Raw genomic sequence first — 18,381 nt, forward strand, 5'->3', positions numbered from 1 at the left:
AAACAAAATCGCATATTAATTCTCTTTTAAAGTGTATACAAAAAATAACTCTTATTTTTAACGCCTCAAAAATAGAAAATATATTTACATTTATCTAAAAAATTGCTTCTACAACACCTTTGAAACGAAACTTCAACATAAAAAGTTTTTCGTTCCTTAACCTGCATTAATTTTTTCTTCAGAATTCCTTTAACTCGGGTCACATTGCGCTATTTGCGTACTAAAAACCGTCGAACTTTATAAATGGCGGTCCGTGGCAGCTTGGGACGGCGTGACGTCACTAAAAAACAATTGCCAACACTGTTTATTTATATCCGCCGATTGTGGTGGCATCGTGTTCACGCTTGTTTCAAATCGAAGTTTAAAACCAGCGGCTGTCTTGTATAAAGCACGATTTGATGACATCAAAAAACAATTTATATAAATATTCACCGGTTTTTTTCACAAATAATGCGTTTGCATCGTAACATGGCACACGGCGCCTATTTCTGCGTTAAGCAGTAGAGGTAAAGGTATAGGGGGCCGTAGCTAGTGAAATTACTGGGCAAATGAGGCTTGAATCTTATGTCTCAAGGTGACGAGTGCAGTTGTAGTGCCGCTCGGAATTATTGGGTTTTTCAAGAAGCGGCAATGCATTTTAATGGGCAGGGCGTATCAATTGCCATCAATTGAACATCCTGCTCATCTCGTCCCTTATTTTCATAAAAAAACAAAGCTGATTGGTTCATTCAGCTCAAAAATTATTGTTGAATTGACACACGAGTTACTTAATCTTACCAATTTTTGATTTCGATTGTCCGCTCTGTATCATACCATAAAATTAGAATATACTAGCAATAGACGACCTAACAGCCTGATATTGCGTAATTCAAATTCAAATATTTATATTCAAAATAGGATGTGACATCACTTATTGAAAGTCAAAAACTACCACCCATTCCAAAAAGATTTCCTCAGACCTGTGAAGAACGGGCGTAACAAACTCTGCGGGATTTTTTTTTTCATAAAAAAATATGTTTACAAATGAATATACAATATTCAATAAACTTATTATTTAATAGCCTGAGGGTGGTCGCTCCATTCCCAATCTGTGGAATCATTAAGAAACTTATTTATGTTATAGTAACCTTGACCACACAAAGGTTTTCTAACAATTCTTTTGAATATCATAACACTTTTGTTTTGAACATTTTCTGGGATCTTGTTTTAAAAGTATATACATCGCCCCACAAAAGACTTACTAACTCGACTTAGCCGAGTAGTTGGCGTTATAAGTTTATGTCTGTTCCTGGTGTTAACATTATGGTTATGACAGTTTCTAGTAAATTCACTTATGTGCCTATGAACATACATTACATCATCAAGAATATATTTAGAAGCAACAGTCAAGATTTTAATTTCTTTGAATTATGCTCTTAATGATTCTTTAGGACCTAGGTTATAAATAGCGGGAATAGCCCTCTTCTGCAGCAAATATTGTATTAATATCGGCAGCGTTGCCCCATAACAATATACCATAGGACATAATACTATGGAAATAACTAAAGTATACTAGTCGCGCCGTATCTATGTCAGTTAATATAATTATAAATCATTAACAATAATATATTGAGAAGCAACAGTCAAAAGATTTATTTATTTAAATTTGCCACTTATTAATTCTTGATTTTTGACTTGAATCATTTTTGAATTGTCAATGTGTACGTTAACTAATGGTAAGCAAGTTTAATATTCAAAATACTAAGGAGCTAATTCTAATGACCGACTTTTTACGACTTTTCAATTGAAATCGGTTACAGTAACAACAGACTGGCTTTCCTTTTCTATCTTTCTGTATCTCCGTTAGAAATGAGCTTCTCTCCCACAAGCTTTGTTTTTCTGTATGCTAATATATTTTTAGTAATATGTTATAAAGTTTATCTACACCCATGCTTTAAATCCTCTATTAAAGATTCTAAAACAGTTAGCTTATTGCCAACATTAAAACACCTAATGTCCTATTAACCATTACATCATCCAAACGAGTGTTGGAATGAAATTCAGTACAACATTACAACACTCGTTTGGATGATGTAACGGTTACTTAAATGATGTTACCATTTCACTATTTAAATTGGCTGTCACTATTTATAAAATCACAAAGATACACTATTACAACACGGACGAGTAAAAAAATAACGACTCCGTGTCACCTTACATAACAGTGAGGCACCAAAACAAGCCGGTAAACGTTTAAATACATAGCCCCACGCATACACTTACAAGCCGATCGGCCGCCATTATGAGATTTGCCATTGTCTGTGATAGATCAGTTTGCGTCGCAATAAAATATTTTAAAAATGCCGTCGTGCGTTGTGAAAAAGTGTAAAAACAATACTATAAAGGTATTTGTGGATATATGATTATTTAAGGGAGAAAAAATTGTGTAACTAGTATCCCCCGTAACCGCACACACACTAGCATAAAGGTGCTTCACTTGGTAATATCACGGCGCGGAGTCCTTCTTTTTTTTTTACTAGTCCTTGTATGTAAATAGTGAAATGGTAACATCAAAGGTACACTTTTATAATAGTTAAATGAGTCATTATAAAGTCAACTTAAATGAGAAACATTGGCAAGAAACTCGTCGTCACTGTTTACTAAGTCCATACCGCGCTCCGTGAAACATGTTAACAAGAGAAAATTTTAAACGGGAACCATTTTGGAATAAATAATAGAGCTGTAACATTTATTAAGTACTTTGTCTGATAATATTAACTGTTAGCGACTGTCGCTGAAACTTTTACCAACTTCAATTAACCACTATATTTTCTTATCAAATTGTTTTTCTTTGTATTTTTTGTGGCGCTGTAATGGCGATATTAAATGAACACATGAGTAGAGCTAGATCTAACCTTGATCGTAATAAAATAATTATAAAATTATAGTAACTACTACTACCTACTTTACCAGTGGGAGGCTCCTTTGCACAGGAAGCCGGCTAAATTATGGGTACCACAACGACGCCTATTTCTGCCGTGAAGCAGAAATGTGTACACATTACTGTGTTTCGGTCTGAAGGGCGCTGTAGCTAGTGAAATTACTGGGCAAATGAGACTTAACATTTTATGCCTCAGGGAGACGAGTGCAATCGTAGTGCCACAAATTTTTGGGTTTTTCAAGAATACTGAGCGACACTGTATTGTAATGGGTAGGGCGTATCAATTAGCACCAGCTGAACGTCCTGCTCGTCTCGTCCCTTATTTTCGTTAAAAAAAAACCTAGTAGCAGTGAATAATTGAAATTTTGAAACAAACAAATTATAATATATTTAAGTTAGTTAATATATGTACGTGGTCGCGCGCGGCTACTAGATTTCTTACAGATTGTTCCCAAATAATATTATGGATAATTGATTTATATAGGTGAATTATGTATTTAATTTTTTTATATTTTGTAAATGATTACTGTCAAGTACTTCTGTGTGCTTATTTAATGTCGCCAATGGAGCGCCACGTTGTTGAAGTACTTTTATAGATTTAAATATTCTTTCTCTAGTATAAGATTATTCAAGGTACCGATTTTATTTCATCTGTCAATCGATCCTGATTTAAATCTTAATCTTCATTTTTAATTATATGTATTCGATCGAAGGTACGATATTCGACTTAATGCGGAAGCAAGTGATAACTCTGGCATCAACGAAGTCAGAATATATACAGACGGATCCAAATCCATACACGGCACTGGAGCCGAAGTCTTCTCGAACGACCTAAATATAAAATATCAACAGCATTAGACAACCTAAACACAATATTTCAAGCAGAATGTATTGGAATTACTAGAGCAGCTCTGACGGTAGCAGCCAGAGATGTCAGAGATCTTAACATAAAAATAATCTCAGACAGTGCATCCGTATTTCAGGCGCGACAAAACAACACAATAACATCTGTCCTTATACTGGAATGCCATAATGCACTTCAATCCATCGCAAACCAGAACAGAGTCACTCTGCAATGGATTAAAGGACACAGCAACTCACTGGGCAATGATGCCGCAGATGAACTAGCCAAAAGGGGATCTGAATCCGTAGCATATGGACCGGAGCCACTGCTACCTATACCTCAGGCCCAAATTAAAAAGTTGCTACGAGAAAAAACGAAACAATACCACCCAACAGAATGGAGAAACAGCAAAGGTTGCAGGCAAATAAAGAATGCGGTTCCGGTGCCCCCAAAGAGGTTCACCCGCAACCTGATGAGACTACACAGGGACAATATAGGCACAATTGTAGGTGTAGTCACCGGTCACTGTCCCTTGAACAAGCATCTGTCTATCATAGGTGTAACAGACAGCCCCTTGTGCAGAGGATGCATGGAGGCAGAGGAAACGCCAGAACACGTACTTATGGAGTGCAGCAGTGTAGCCGAACAACGGGCACAAATACTCCAATCACCAGCATCGCTTCCGGATGTCTGCAGAAACTTAAAAAGACTGTTAGACTTCTGGAATGATCTGGGCTTTTTTTTTTTTTTTTTATGGAATAGGAGGACAAACGAGCGTACGGGTCACCTGGTGTTAAGTGATCACCGCCGCCCACACTCTCCTGCAACACCAGAGGAATCACAAGAGCGTTGCCGGCCTTTAAGGAAGGTGTACGCGCTTTTCTTGAAGGTACCCATGTCGTATCGTCCCGGAAACACCGCACAAGGAAGCTCATTCCACAGCTTCGTGGTACGAGGAAGAAAGCTCCTTGAAAACCGCACTGTGGAGGACCGCCACACATCCAGATGGTGGGGATGATATCGTAACTTGTGGCGTGTCGTGCGAAGGTGAAATTCGGAACACTCCCCGTGATAAATGCGGTAGAAGACACACAATGAAGCGACGTCTCTACGCAACGCCAAGTGATCCAGCCGTTCACAGAGTACTGGGTCCCCGACAATTCGAGCTGCTCTGCGTTGCACGCGGTCAAATGGATCGAGCTGATACTGGGGTGCGCCAGACCAGAGATGACAGCAATACTCCATGTGAGGCCGGACCTGCGCTTTGTAGAGCGCTAGAATGTGGGCCGGCTTGAAGTATTGCCGTGCTCTATTTATGACGCCCAGTTTCTTTGAAGCCAGTTTGGCTTTGCCCTCCAGATGGCCACGGAATTGGCAATTGCTCGAGATTTCGAGACCCAGTATTCCGATACTAGGCGAGGCTTTAAGGGAAGTGTTCTCGAAGAGCGGTGATACGGCAAATGGGGTTTTTTTAGTGGTAAACGCGCAAACTTGAGTCTTCTGGGGGTTAAATTGGACAAGGTTCAACTTACCCCATTCCGCGACCTTCTCGAGAGAGGACTCGATAGAAGACACAAGTTTCACCCGGCACTGGTCGACGTTTTCCCGAGAGAGACCTGCATGGCCCGTGTATACGGCATCACCAGTGCTGTCGTCTGCATAGCAATGCACGTTGGCGGTGTCCAACATATCATTGATATGCAGAAGAAACAGCGTGGGAGATAGCACACAGCCTTGGGGCACTCCAGCGTTCACGGGCTTGGGATTCGAGCAATAACCGTCGATAACGACCTGTATGCTGCGCCCAGTGAGGAAGCTGGAGGTCCACTTGCATAAGCTCACGGGAAGCCCAAATGATGGAAGTTTTGCGAGGAGCGCCTTGTGCCATACACGATCAAAGGCCTTCGCTATATCCAGACCAACTGCCAGGCCTTCCCCCTTGCTTTCAATAGCCGCCGCCCATCTGTGAAAAATCTGTGTGGGCTGGTTGGAGTAAGAAGACATTTTAAAAACGCACAATGGCCCAATCAAGAGGCTAAGTGTGTAATAGCTAAACTAACTAAATTATTTTATTAATTAGATTATTTTACAGCAATAGCAATAAAAGGCATAAAAAGCATTCATTTTCTCAAAATTGATTCCTTTAGAATTCTTTTTGATGTGATTTCTTATAACTACTAGATACTACTACTTATAACTACTAGATACTACTATGACAGTACAATTTAAACATTTTATTAAAAAGAGCGCAAATAAAGAATGCTGGGAGAGTTATTGGACCGCTTTTTATTCCAAAGCGATAGTGGTATCTAGTATATTAGAAATGACGAAAAAATAATTCTATAGGAATCAATTTTGAGAAAATAAATGCCTTTTATTGAGGTCATCGTTAATCAAGCCTAAACTACCAGGACATCATAACACCATAGGAATGTTTCGATTGATAGTATCCATTAAATAAATGTCCGTGATAAAGAGCGGGACGGGCGGTATGACATGGCGCCGCTTATCCGCCCGCCCTAGTCGGAACCTCGCGCTCACAGAGTGAAGACGCATCGCGCACTCATATAAACCTAATTTTATACGCTTATTAATAATTATTACACATACTAATAGTGCTTTGTGTTATTAAGTGCTTGTGTTAAACGGTAGGCTTCAGCAGTGACCGTAAGTATTTTTTCATTTAACTTTGAATCTTAGTAAATAGACGTAACGGCCATTTTATCGAATGCCAACCTTGAGTCGTTGGTTTGTATTTTGGTCTTTGTAGATCTTAGGTCGGTTTATTGTGGTATGTACCGGGTAAAATAATCAGCTGTTTTGCATTATTTATAGTGTACGACACAAATTCTCAATAAACTTTTTGTATAGGACTTTCTGCTGAACTGTTTCATTTATATCAAACTTTAACGAACACACTGAGTTGTCTTCGAAAATTGTAAAAGAACGAATTTGAAAGTTACAGAAGTATTTTGCATCTCCAGCTCTTATGGTTGACATTAATTTTGCTAGGTAGGTACATACTTTTTTAATATTTAAAATTATTGTATCATCTTCAGTAGTATAGAAATATCTGTATTATGTTTATTTTATATATTTTTAAGAATTACTTAATCTAAGAAATAAGCTAAGAATGAAAGCTAAAATTATGGAAAATGCAGAATGGATTATCTTATATAATATAATAAAAAAAAATCTCTCATCATTTTGTCAGATAAAAGCACAAGTATTTTGTAAATATAAAAAAAAATATTGTGAAGAAATACGAGTCATTGTTTATTACTGTTTTATAATTTTGGCATATTTATGTTTATCAAGTTAATATCAACTCAAAAATATTTTATTTCATAGGTAAATTGCATTAAACTTGAAATATGTCATTTTTTCATACAGCTCATTCGAAAGGCAGATTTCCTTAGAGAAGAACGTGCAAGAAACTCTAAGGTTGCTCTTTTCAAAACAGATGCTATTACAAATTCTTATTTTCAATTAAATTTACAATAATCATTTCAATTACAATATATGCAAAGTGATGCAACAAAAATACTCAAACGTCAATAATTAAATGCCTTACACCATTAGTATTATTGTACACGCATAGAAACTAAGATAATCTGCTGAAAAGAAATGATATACAAAACATTAATACAAGATACAAGAATAAATTAAAAAGATTCCAAGATACCGATTACAAAAACTTAACGATTCTTTCATGGGAAACTCTGTGCGTTTCTAATATAACAAACTCCCATCAATAGTGACAGAGCTATGAATTCGTCATTTCAAATGTTATATTAAAAAGCAATTAATTAAGGAAACCTATTATAGAATAGATGATTTTATAAATGCCAAGATGGCTCGGCCAGATGTCGCTCCATCTCGTGATGACAGCTTGACAATACCTTAGGTTCTTGTAAACCGATGTAGAGCTATGACTAGTTCTTGTATAATATAGTGCAATAGTATAATTATGGATACAAATTTGTATTTTTGTATATTAGAATAATTTATTTTGTGACGATTCAATGTGATCCTCGAGATTCTGAGTCAAAAAAATGTAAATTAATAAGTAAAATCATAATTATAGTTATTGAGTACATACTTAAAGTACAATACAGTAGATGTATCAATCCACACATACCGTAAATAAAATTATAGTGCGATACTACGACAAAATACGCCAATTTTAATAAATTAAAGAAAAAATGCCTTCAAAAATATAATACATAATAGTGGCAATCGTATTTCTTGTAGTTACATGGCTTAGATCTTGCATTAAATAAATATATCATTGAAGAAATCCGTGAGGGTTCGTTAACGGGGAACGAATAGAGCCTCTTTCTATAATAATTCACAGGGAACATGTAAGGTTAAGACGTACAAAACAGATTGCCGACCTTAAGCAATAAATCTAAGACGAGCAACATACATATACACAATATAGTAATAAATTCCATTAGGGTCACGAACAACTTAACGAAATAAAAAAAAAAGTTTATTGTTAATAAAATATCGTATGCTTAATACATGTTTATTTTTATTTTATTAATAAACTTTTAACTAATTAATTACCCGTTATACAAAGATATACGCTGGAATACGTTGGATGAGGGCAGCGCAGGACCGCTCGTCGTGGAAATCTTTGGGGAAGGCCTTTGTCCAGCGGTGGTCGTCTTTCGGCTGATGATGATGATAATACAAACATTACACAATTTTGTTTTCTACCAATTGTTGATACCAATAACATTTCACTGTGCCAGTCAGTTTGAGATAAAGATTAGTATTCATCACTAATTAAGGATTTTTCTTTCAGTGTGACCTTTAAGTATTTGAGAAGTTTTTGCCCAGATGATTTAGTTTTTTTTTATATGACAATACGGGACGAGACGAGTAGGACGTTCAGCTGATGGTAACTGATACGCTCTGCCGATTACAATGAAATGCCACTCAGGATTCTTGAAAAATCCAAAAATTCTGAGCGGCACCACAATTGCGTTCCAGTAATTTCACTAGTTACGGCGCCCTTCAGACCGAAAAGCAAAAATTTTTACACATTACTACTTCACGGCAGAAATAGACGCCGTTGTGGTACCCATAATCTAGCTAGCATCCTGTGCAAAAGAGCCTCCTACTGGTAGTATTACATAAAGCACAGACGAACAGTATTTTTCCAAAGATACCTTATTTGTCAAGTAATAATAGATAAGTGGCCATCAAGAAATCAAGTGAAAACAAACGCTCACAATCAAAACTCTAATTTTTGCTGCAAAATGGAAAAATCTGTTAAAAATGCCCTTTTTACTATAATATTGAATAGCCTCTGACTTATATTTTCCAGCTAAACTCGACCTGTACTCTGCGATATATTTAAATAGATCCTGTAACCGAAGCCTCTATTATCGCTTAGGTCTCAAGTAATCGGAGACGAAAGGTCGAAGGATAAACATCAACGATAAATCCCTTCAATATCGTCAATATAGGACGGCGGAAAGGGTCCGGAAATTGCTCCGCTCATGTTGGCCAAGTTTCCTACCGCTGACTTACCGTGCCTCAGATAACTGTCACTTGGAATAATGTATTTATGTACTAGAGTTTTCGTTTATAGATGATAGGAATATATTTGGCTTCAGCTACTACTGCAGTAATGTTACATTGTTCGACTTTTTGGTGCTATTTTTGAATTCATTTTCATTTTGGTAAAATTAGAGTGAGAGCATTTATTTATTATAATATTATTTTTGTTTTTATTTTCCTCGCAGGTGTAAGTAAAGCACTCATTATCAATCGGCGGACACTTCTATTTTATCACGTATAATTAAATATGGCAGAATAGTATCATCATCATTAGCCGGAAGACGTCCGATCTCTACGATGATCGGTTCTGCGCTGCCCTCATGGATGAGGGCAGCATGAGGGCCCTCATGGAAGATCGCCGGAACACGTTCCAACGTGTTCTGGCGATGTATACCAACAATCTTCACCAGATTGTTGGTATATCTTGGGGGCCTATCAACACTGCGTCTTCCGGTATGTGGTCGCCATTCGAGGACTTTTCTATCCCACCGGCCATCTGTCCGTGGAACTATGTGACCTGCCCACTCTAATTTCTGATTTGATCTCGCACGAAAACTCCTAGCATAGTCCTCTCCATTGCCTTCTGAGCGCCCATGAGTTTTCTCATCAGGCCCATAGTTAGCACGTCTGCGTACCGTAAGTCATCACTGGCAACACACACTGGTTGAAGACGAAGGTCTTCAACCAGCGTCTGAAGAGACGCTGTGGCATTTGGGACGAGAAGATTTTACGGACTTTATTTGTTTTAGTACAAATTCAAATTTTGAGACAAATTCCGCTATTTGTGAACACATAAAAAGCATTGAATTATTTAGCCATAAGTGATGAGAGATTTCAAATACATATTGATTAAAATTTACTAAAATAAAACAATTGAATCCAAATGGATTAATTTGATTAAGATTTATTCAGTTTATCGACATAATCAAAGACATATTTAACATTTTGAATAGATTTAGTATTGTGACGAGGTGCTTTCCATGGTCAATGAATTCAATAATCTGGAAGAGATCCATAAACAACATCCCAAAGGCTATTAATATTAGCCAAAAACCGTTAATATACTGAATTGATCTCGAATTTCTGAGTAAAGCTGAAATTTTCCACTTCGCTGTATCCACGTTAAGTATGGGAATAGGGAATACGTCTTATTGTGAATATTTAACGTTATCTGGTGCATCGCTTTTCTTATATTCAACCCACGTCGTATTTACGTGAGCTGAAAATTTAATCGTTTTACGAAAATAGCTACTTTCAATATCTTATGTTGAGGGGAGATTGTGAATAAGGGGATAATTTGTCTGCACAAAGACTTAATGGATGTACAGGTTTGACAAACACCTTTTGTAAGTCGTTTTAATTGAACCAATACAAAAAAGCTCTTTTAAAGTGAATATTCACCGTAAATGGGCCATTTTTGGAGACGTAATTTGTGAATCGCTATAACGCCTATAGAAGCATTCCGGCCAGATTATGGGTACCGTAACTGCCCTTTTTCTGCCGTGAAGAAGATGTGTAAGTATTATTGTGTTTCGGTCTGAAGGGCGCCGTAGCTAGTGAAATTACTGGGCAAATGAGACTTAACATCGTATTTCTCAAGGTGACGAGCGCAATTATTGTAGTGCCGCAAAAAATTTTTTGAGACGAGCAGGACGTTCAGCTGGTGGTAATTGATACGCCCTGCCCATTACAATGCAGTGCCGCTCAGGATTATTGCAAAACCCAAAAGTCTGAGCGGCACTACAATTGTGCTCGTGACCTTGAGACATAAGATGTTAAGTCTCATTTGACCAGTAATTTCACTAGCTACGGCGCCCTTCCGACCGAATCACAACAATGCTTAGACATTACTGCTTCCCAGCAGACAAAAGCTTGGATACAGAGCGATCGCCCAGAAGCTGTTTTATTAATACATTTTACTGTAACGAATTTTAATTAGAAAAGAAACCCGCTAAGTATCTTGCGTCTGTTCTTCTCGGGTTTAAGGCTTATATTACAATGCAGTGCCGCTCAGGATTCTTGAAAAACCCTAAAAATTCTGAGCGGCACTCCAACTCCACTCCAGCAGTTATGCTTACACATTACTGCTTCATGGCAGAAATAGGCGCCGTTGTGGCATCCATAATCTAGCCGGCATCCTGTGCAAAGGATTCTCCCACTGGTATATATATACCTGGACCTTGAGAAGAAACGCGAAGCTCAAGCCAGCCCCAAGAAGTTGGAGCCCTAACGGTAATGCTACCTGCTTCATCTAGGACACTTACTTAAGTGAAGGAAGTCAATTGCTCAAAGTAAATTTGTTTATATAGTCTAGATAACCTTAATATTCTACCGGTAAATCTAAAGCCGAGCTTGTCAACCTATTATTATGATATTCTGTACCCACGCTATCAGGTGTACATAAAAGGATAAAGGATATATTTCATCTTGAAATAAAAAATCCCGATAGAAATCGGTGAAAGTAAGCCTTTTTTTTATAAAATAAGGGACGAGACGAGCAGCGTTCAGCTGATGGTATGCCCTATCCAATACAATACAGTGCCGTTCAGGATTCTTGAAAAACCCAAAAATTCTGAGCGGCACTACAACTGCGCTCGTCTCCTTGAGACATAAGATGTGAAGTCTTATTTGCCCAATAATTTCACTAGCTACGGCGACCTTCAGACTGAAACACAGTAATGTTCACATTACTCCTTCACGGCTGAAATAGGTGCCGTTGCGGTTCCTGTGCAATGGAGCCTCCCACTGGTTTCAAGGTCAAATACTATCATCACAAAAAGTGAAGTCTAAACAGCCCCACGCCCCCAATATTACATTCTATGTTTCATCGCAGCTTCTTATTATCCTTTCAAATTAAAAAATATGTATATTTTCTATACTTTTATCGTATGAGGATGTTTAAGGGTAAATAATGATTAAAGAAACATATTAAGCTGTAATTAATCCGGCCTGAGTTATCAGTTGTTGCCGCAAACCATGAAATCTCATAGCGTTTAATTAGAGCTTTGGGGTTTTTATGATTAATGAACGCTGATATCGAATAAAGTCTTAATTAGTTTGCATGTTATTAATATATCCATAAGTATCATTGCTTCAAAATGATTCAGAAAATTATATATTTTTTTATGAAAATAAGGGACAAGATGAGCAGGACGTTCAGCTGATGGTAATTGATACGCCCTGCCCATCGCAATGCAGTGCCACTCAGAATTTTTGAAAAACCACAAAAATTCTGAATGGCGCTACAACTGCGCTCGTCTCCTTGAGACATAAGATGTTAAGTCTCAATTGCCCAGTAATTTCGGCACCCTTCAGACCGAAACACAGTAATGCTTACACATTACTGCTTCCTGTGCAAAGGAGCCTCCCAATTAAAATACTAAGTTAGAGATATTTTGTTTGCTTCTCTTTTTTTGTATTTTTGTTTAGTTTTTCTTCCGCCTTATATTTAACTTTGTTATATCTAATTAGTTATATTTATAATAATTATTTTTTTATTAGTAGGTATTAAGTAAGTATTAATTATTATTAAATTGTTTTGAATTGAAATGGAAGCTGTATTAGCTTGTTTGTTTCCCTACTTAAATAAATATTATTATCGTTATAATATCAAGAGATGAAATAGACAACAATATTGGAACCTTGCAGCAATAAACAATACGGTGAAATATTAAGATACATAGTATTCAAATGGCATTATATGTCAGCGATTTCAACGAGGGTACAATCGTAGGCATGGGATGAAGCAAAGAGCCTTAATACTCCCAATCTGTATCGCACTTTTTCCGAATGACTTATAGTGCTGCATTACGAAGAAAATTAAAAGATTGTACACAAATAAAATTTGAAAAAAAAATATATATATGACCGATGCGGGATTCGAACCCACGACTTCCGGCGTTCCGTGCCGGTGCTCTAACCAACTGAGCTATCCGTTCGAGTATCGCCTCGTTATAAAATTCTGTTTGCTTTGTTCAACTCTCAGGTTGTGGCTTCATCTACGGGATCTACTTTACAGTTAATAACCTTCTCAACCCCAATATTTGTATATTAGGAAGTTGACTTGAGATGTCGCTCTTGTAAATCTAAACAATATGTTATGTTTATTTTTTAAAGTGATAACCCTCACTTCTAGGATTAATACACAAATAAAATTTGAAAAACAAAATTTTATGAACGATGCGGGTTGAACGATGAGAGTTGAACAAAAAAAAATTTATACAAATATACATTTTGCTTACGAATGGTTTGTTCGGACGTAGTACGTTTCCCACGTTTATTTGCAAGGCAGCTTGTCATTCGGAAACCTTCAGAATTATCATTGTATTGACAGTGTTGTCAACGATATTGTAAACATTTTGCATTTTCTTTGTTTATCATCAGTTATAACATTATACCGAGTTTATTTGTAAGGCCGTAAGTCTATAACCAATTCGACACGTGTTTCGCCTCTACACGGGGCATCCTCAGAAGATCTCTAATTTTTAACTAATAATTATATGAACATTTAAAATACGTCATAACATTAGGCAATCCATATACAATAACAACATGACATAAATGTTTGAAGATATTTAACTGATATGTTTGAAGTGTTTAAGCAAAAAGTAATCATAAATCGTGAATTTATAATATCAAATAATGTCAAGAAATGTGCAAATGATACGGTATATATGGCTAAATACGTTTATTAATTAAAGTTGTGGCCATCAACTCGTATGAACATAACACAAAACCCATATCTAGCTCACGGTCTAGTAAAAAAATAAGGACTCCGTGTCACCTTACATAACAATGTAGCACCAAAACAAGCCGATTAACGTGTAAATACATAGCTCAACGCACACATTTACACTACTACAGGCCGATAGGCGGCCATAATGAGAATTTTCATCGTCTGTGACAGATCAGTTTGCGTCTCAATAAAATATTTTAAAAATGCCGTCGTGCGTTGTAAAAAAGTGTAAAAACTATACTTTATAAGTATTTGTGGCCATATATGATTATATAAGGGAGAAAATATTGTGTAACTAGTATCCCTCGTAACCGCACACACACTAGCATAACGGTGCTTCACTTGCTAATCACGGCGCGGAGTCCTTCTTTTTTTACTCGGCCGTGATCCAGCTATGTTTATTTAGCTTTGTTCATTGAATACTAATGGAATTTTAAATATTTTATTGCTAAGTTTTATGGAACCCTAATATTTGACTGATAATTTAGTGTTTTCAGTACTGATATTAATTTGTCATCAGAAAGTGATTAGCACGAACGTTTTCGAAATACTTTCATCACCTATTTATTCTTAACAATTGTTATGTTTTTAAAGTGATAACTCTGCCTTCTAGGATTAATACACAAATAAAATTTGAAAAACAAAATTTTATGAACGATGCGGGATTCGAACCTGAGCTAATCGTTCCAGTACCGCCTAGTTATAAAATCAAAGCAAACAGAATTATAACTATGATTTATTACTGAAAGACACTATTTAATTCTTGGTTCTTCATATTGCGATTGGGAAGTAGAGGTTAAAATTTGGGATGCCTTACAGAGACCTTTTTAGATATCTAATTATAAAAAAAAAATGTTTTTTTTTTCTTTTTATCTTATGTGGTCTACTAGAAGTAAGGTAATCATCATCATAATCATATCGGCCGGAAGACGTCCATAGTTGGACAAAGGATGAAGACTAGCATTATAAATCTAGCTGGGTACCGTTTGATGCATACCGTTTCGTTGTTCAAGTCTTTGGGGAGGCCTATGCTCAACAGTGGTTGACTTCGAGCTGATAATGCTCTGTCTATAGGTCTGATTTTTTATATATCATATTCAGTTGAATTTTTAAAATTATTACAAGTTCAGAAATACGATTACAAACACATTCATTTCTTCCTGTGAGTGACTTTTAATTACAACTGCTTTTTATAACTAAACAGCGTTATCGCATATTATCACCACCAAACTTACCCTTGTGTTTTTTGAATTGATGTTTCCATTTTTTCAACGCTCTTACGTTTGATAATTATATTTTTGAATAACCTACACACATATTTGCGTAGAAATTGAGCACGTTTGATTAAAAACTATAGGCTGACATTAATTTAACTAAATTCATTTATGCCATCACAATTTAATAAATGTAACATAACGCTTACTTAGATAGCTTCAGGACCAAGTCCTAGTTACCTGGTATTGGTCTGACGATGATAGAATGCCCCCAAAGTAGTGCCATGTGAAAGCCTAGATGTAGTTCGGTTTAAAGGACCGAAATATAGCTAGTTAAATTACTGGTATAACGAGAGTTAACAACTTATGTCTCAATGTGACGAGCGCAATTGCCGTGCTATTCAGAATTCAGGTAAAGAACCCAAGCCCTGCATAAAAAATGGATTAATCTGTGGTATTAACATGAGTGAACTTATGAAATATTTGTTTTTATATATTGTGATCTAATGATCTAGATTTGAATATGTCATATATAAACAACATTTGTTCTCTAGTAAGTGTCCTGCTTTGATCAACGTCACAATATAAAAAACAAAGATTTCATAAGTTCACTCTTGTTCCGACTTAAAATTGCGACAATTTATGAAAATAAATTCTTGTGAATAGAGAACTTTTGCACTAGAAACGTCCAGATTGTCGGAATCGCAAAACGATAACAGAAACGTGGTTTTCAGCGTCGACAAAAGGTCTGACACTCTTTGAGAGGGTTTTTAAACATATTTTTTTGTTTATTCAACCCTCTGTTTGTTTTGTTAATTCTATTATTGTGGTTGGTGAATGGATGCACATTATAGTTATACTTAAGATAAAGAATTCCTGAGGACTTGCAAGATTTTTGTTAAGGAAAAAAGCTAACTAATAATATTAAGTATATTCTTTATTTTCATTACTTTACACTTTACACAACTTTAATTAAAAACTACTTGTTTATTTTATAATACTAGTTAATATATTTACACGGTATTTATTATTATTTGTTATCAAATTCAAAACGGTTTTGTAGTGGTATCAAAAGGGTGGACCTCTAACCCCGAATCTTGTTAAAACTATATCTTCGTGAGCAGTGATTCCTCGATAACTGACAATGGCCAACGAAACATAATTATCACTACATGTTATGAAACAAACTCCTCTGTCTCTTACCGTCTTTCTGTCTGTCTGTTCGCGACAAACTAAAAAGCTACTGCACCGATTTTCATGGTCTTCTCAGCAATGGACAGAGTGGTTATCTAGGAAGGTGTTAGTATATAATTTGTTAAGTTTTGGAATAAATATTAGTACACATTTACAATATTTGTTGGAAAAAACAATATAAGGGCGTCTGGAAGCTTTCAACGAAAACACTGTCGAAACCCTTTGCGATATAGCAAAATAATGTATAATGGAATTATGTATCTTATATAGGTCTACAGGATAGCCCGCGATGGCATAATATGTCTACCTCTTAAGGAAAACATACTATATCCATTTTAATACTTCAAAATTGGCAATTATAAAGTTGTAATGTAATAGTTATTTATGCACCTGTTGTGTAATAAGGGGTTTTAAAACATGTATGTGGGTTTTAATACCTAATTATCAACAGTTGCATACAAGACTTTATCTACACCCATAATGTGCAACCTCTATAAAAAGATTCTGAAACAGTTAACAACTGACATAAAACTAACATAAAACTAACTGACTGACTGCTATCCATAATATTATCCAAAGGAGTGTTATTATGAAAACGGATGATATAATGTTGTACTGAATTTCATTACAACACTCGTATTAAATAAATAATATTAAAAAATCATTCAGAAATACGTTAATGTTTCGTTCTTAACTCCAGTAACTTAGATTACTTATTTCCGATTGCTTTAGACTACGTTATTCCCGAATACTTAATTAAAATACATCTCGTTTTTCCTATTGATAGAACAGCGTCTGACAGACGCTGTTCTATCAATAGCCGGCAGGTCGGCTAGTTAAAAAATAAAAATTTAATGTTAGTGTGTGAACGTGTGTATATGTGTGTGTTTAAATCTAATTGCTTAAGGCGTTGGTTTTCTTTTTTACCTCAAAATTGATTAGTGTGTAGATAAATTCTTCTCATGATTCTTATTGTAAGGCTAAGAGGAGAGAGGATCATATTTATGTTTCGCGAAGGCTGTTTTACTTCAATCTATCAATTTACCAGCGGCATGAAAAGTTCAGCAACCCAAAGCTGTAACTAACATTTGGATGTTATTAATCCTTATCAGACATTAACGAAGATATAGCTGATATTCCATCAAATATTGAATTCAGGTTATCGCATCGCTGATTGATAAAAGTGATGGTTTATCCTTGTATTTAACTATATATTGTTTTTTTTTTTATATATAAAAGAGATTAGATCACATCTCTCCGTTCTCTCCTGCAACTTCGGAAGAATCACAGGAGCGATCCCAGACATTGAGAAGATGTATGCTATAATAATGCTACAAAGGTCACGTCGAACGGGGACTTTTTGCGACAGTTATAAAATCTGATAGGTACCTACCGGCGAAAAGTAATTTCTGACTTAATATACCAAGCTGTTAAGTAGATTTGTTGTTAACAAGACAGTCTATTCTTTATTTATTTTTCACTTTTCTGTAGCCTACACTGTTAGAGAACATTGGAGAATAATCTTATTGTTTAAATAGAGACACACTTGAATTCAAGAACTCAACGACAAAGTGAACATTCAAAGCCATAATATGAGAGGCTATGAATGTGTATTGTTCCTCCTGCAGTTTTCAAGGAACTTTCTTCCTACAACTAAGCTGTGAAATGAGCTTCCTATTGCGGTGTTTCCGGCAAGATACGCCATAGGTAACTTCAGGGATTATTATATGATGGTGTCGAGCTGATGTAATTTGCATGCTCTTTATGGCTAATGTGTTGATTCCTATTGTAATTTTTGTTAACTTTTATACAAACATTATGCAAATAAATAATTATTATTATTATCAAAAAAAAGCGCATACACTCTTCTTAAAAACCGGCAACGCTCCTGTGAAACGCA

The 18,381-nt window shown here is 35.9% G+C and overlaps 2 protein-coding genes across 3 annotated transcripts in view; both read left to right on the plus strand.

Annotated features, from left to right (window-relative positions):
* LOC126972003 (uncharacterized) overlaps positions 1 to 18,381 on the plus strand; it is a 577,468-nt gene that overhangs the window by 464,160 nt on the left and 94,927 nt on the right. The gene's annotated exons all lie outside the window — the stretch shown is intronic.
* The window catches only part of LOC126972005 (receptor-type tyrosine-protein phosphatase kappa), a 231,125-nt gene continuing 219,037 nt past the window's right edge, over positions 6,294 to 18,381 (plus strand). For both annotated transcript variants that reach the window (XM_050818531.1, XM_050818532.1), the window contains exon 1: positions 6,294 to 6,431. The gene's annotated coding sequence lies outside the window, so the exon portion shown is untranslated. The remainder of the gene's footprint in view (positions 6,432 to 18,381) is intronic.

This window comes from Leptidea sinapis, chromosome 25 (genome assembly GCF_905404315.1).
Source record: "Leptidea sinapis chromosome 25, ilLepSina1.1, whole genome shotgun sequence".
Lineage (NCBI taxonomy): Eukaryota > Metazoa > Arthropoda > Insecta > Lepidoptera > Pieridae > Leptidea > Leptidea sinapis.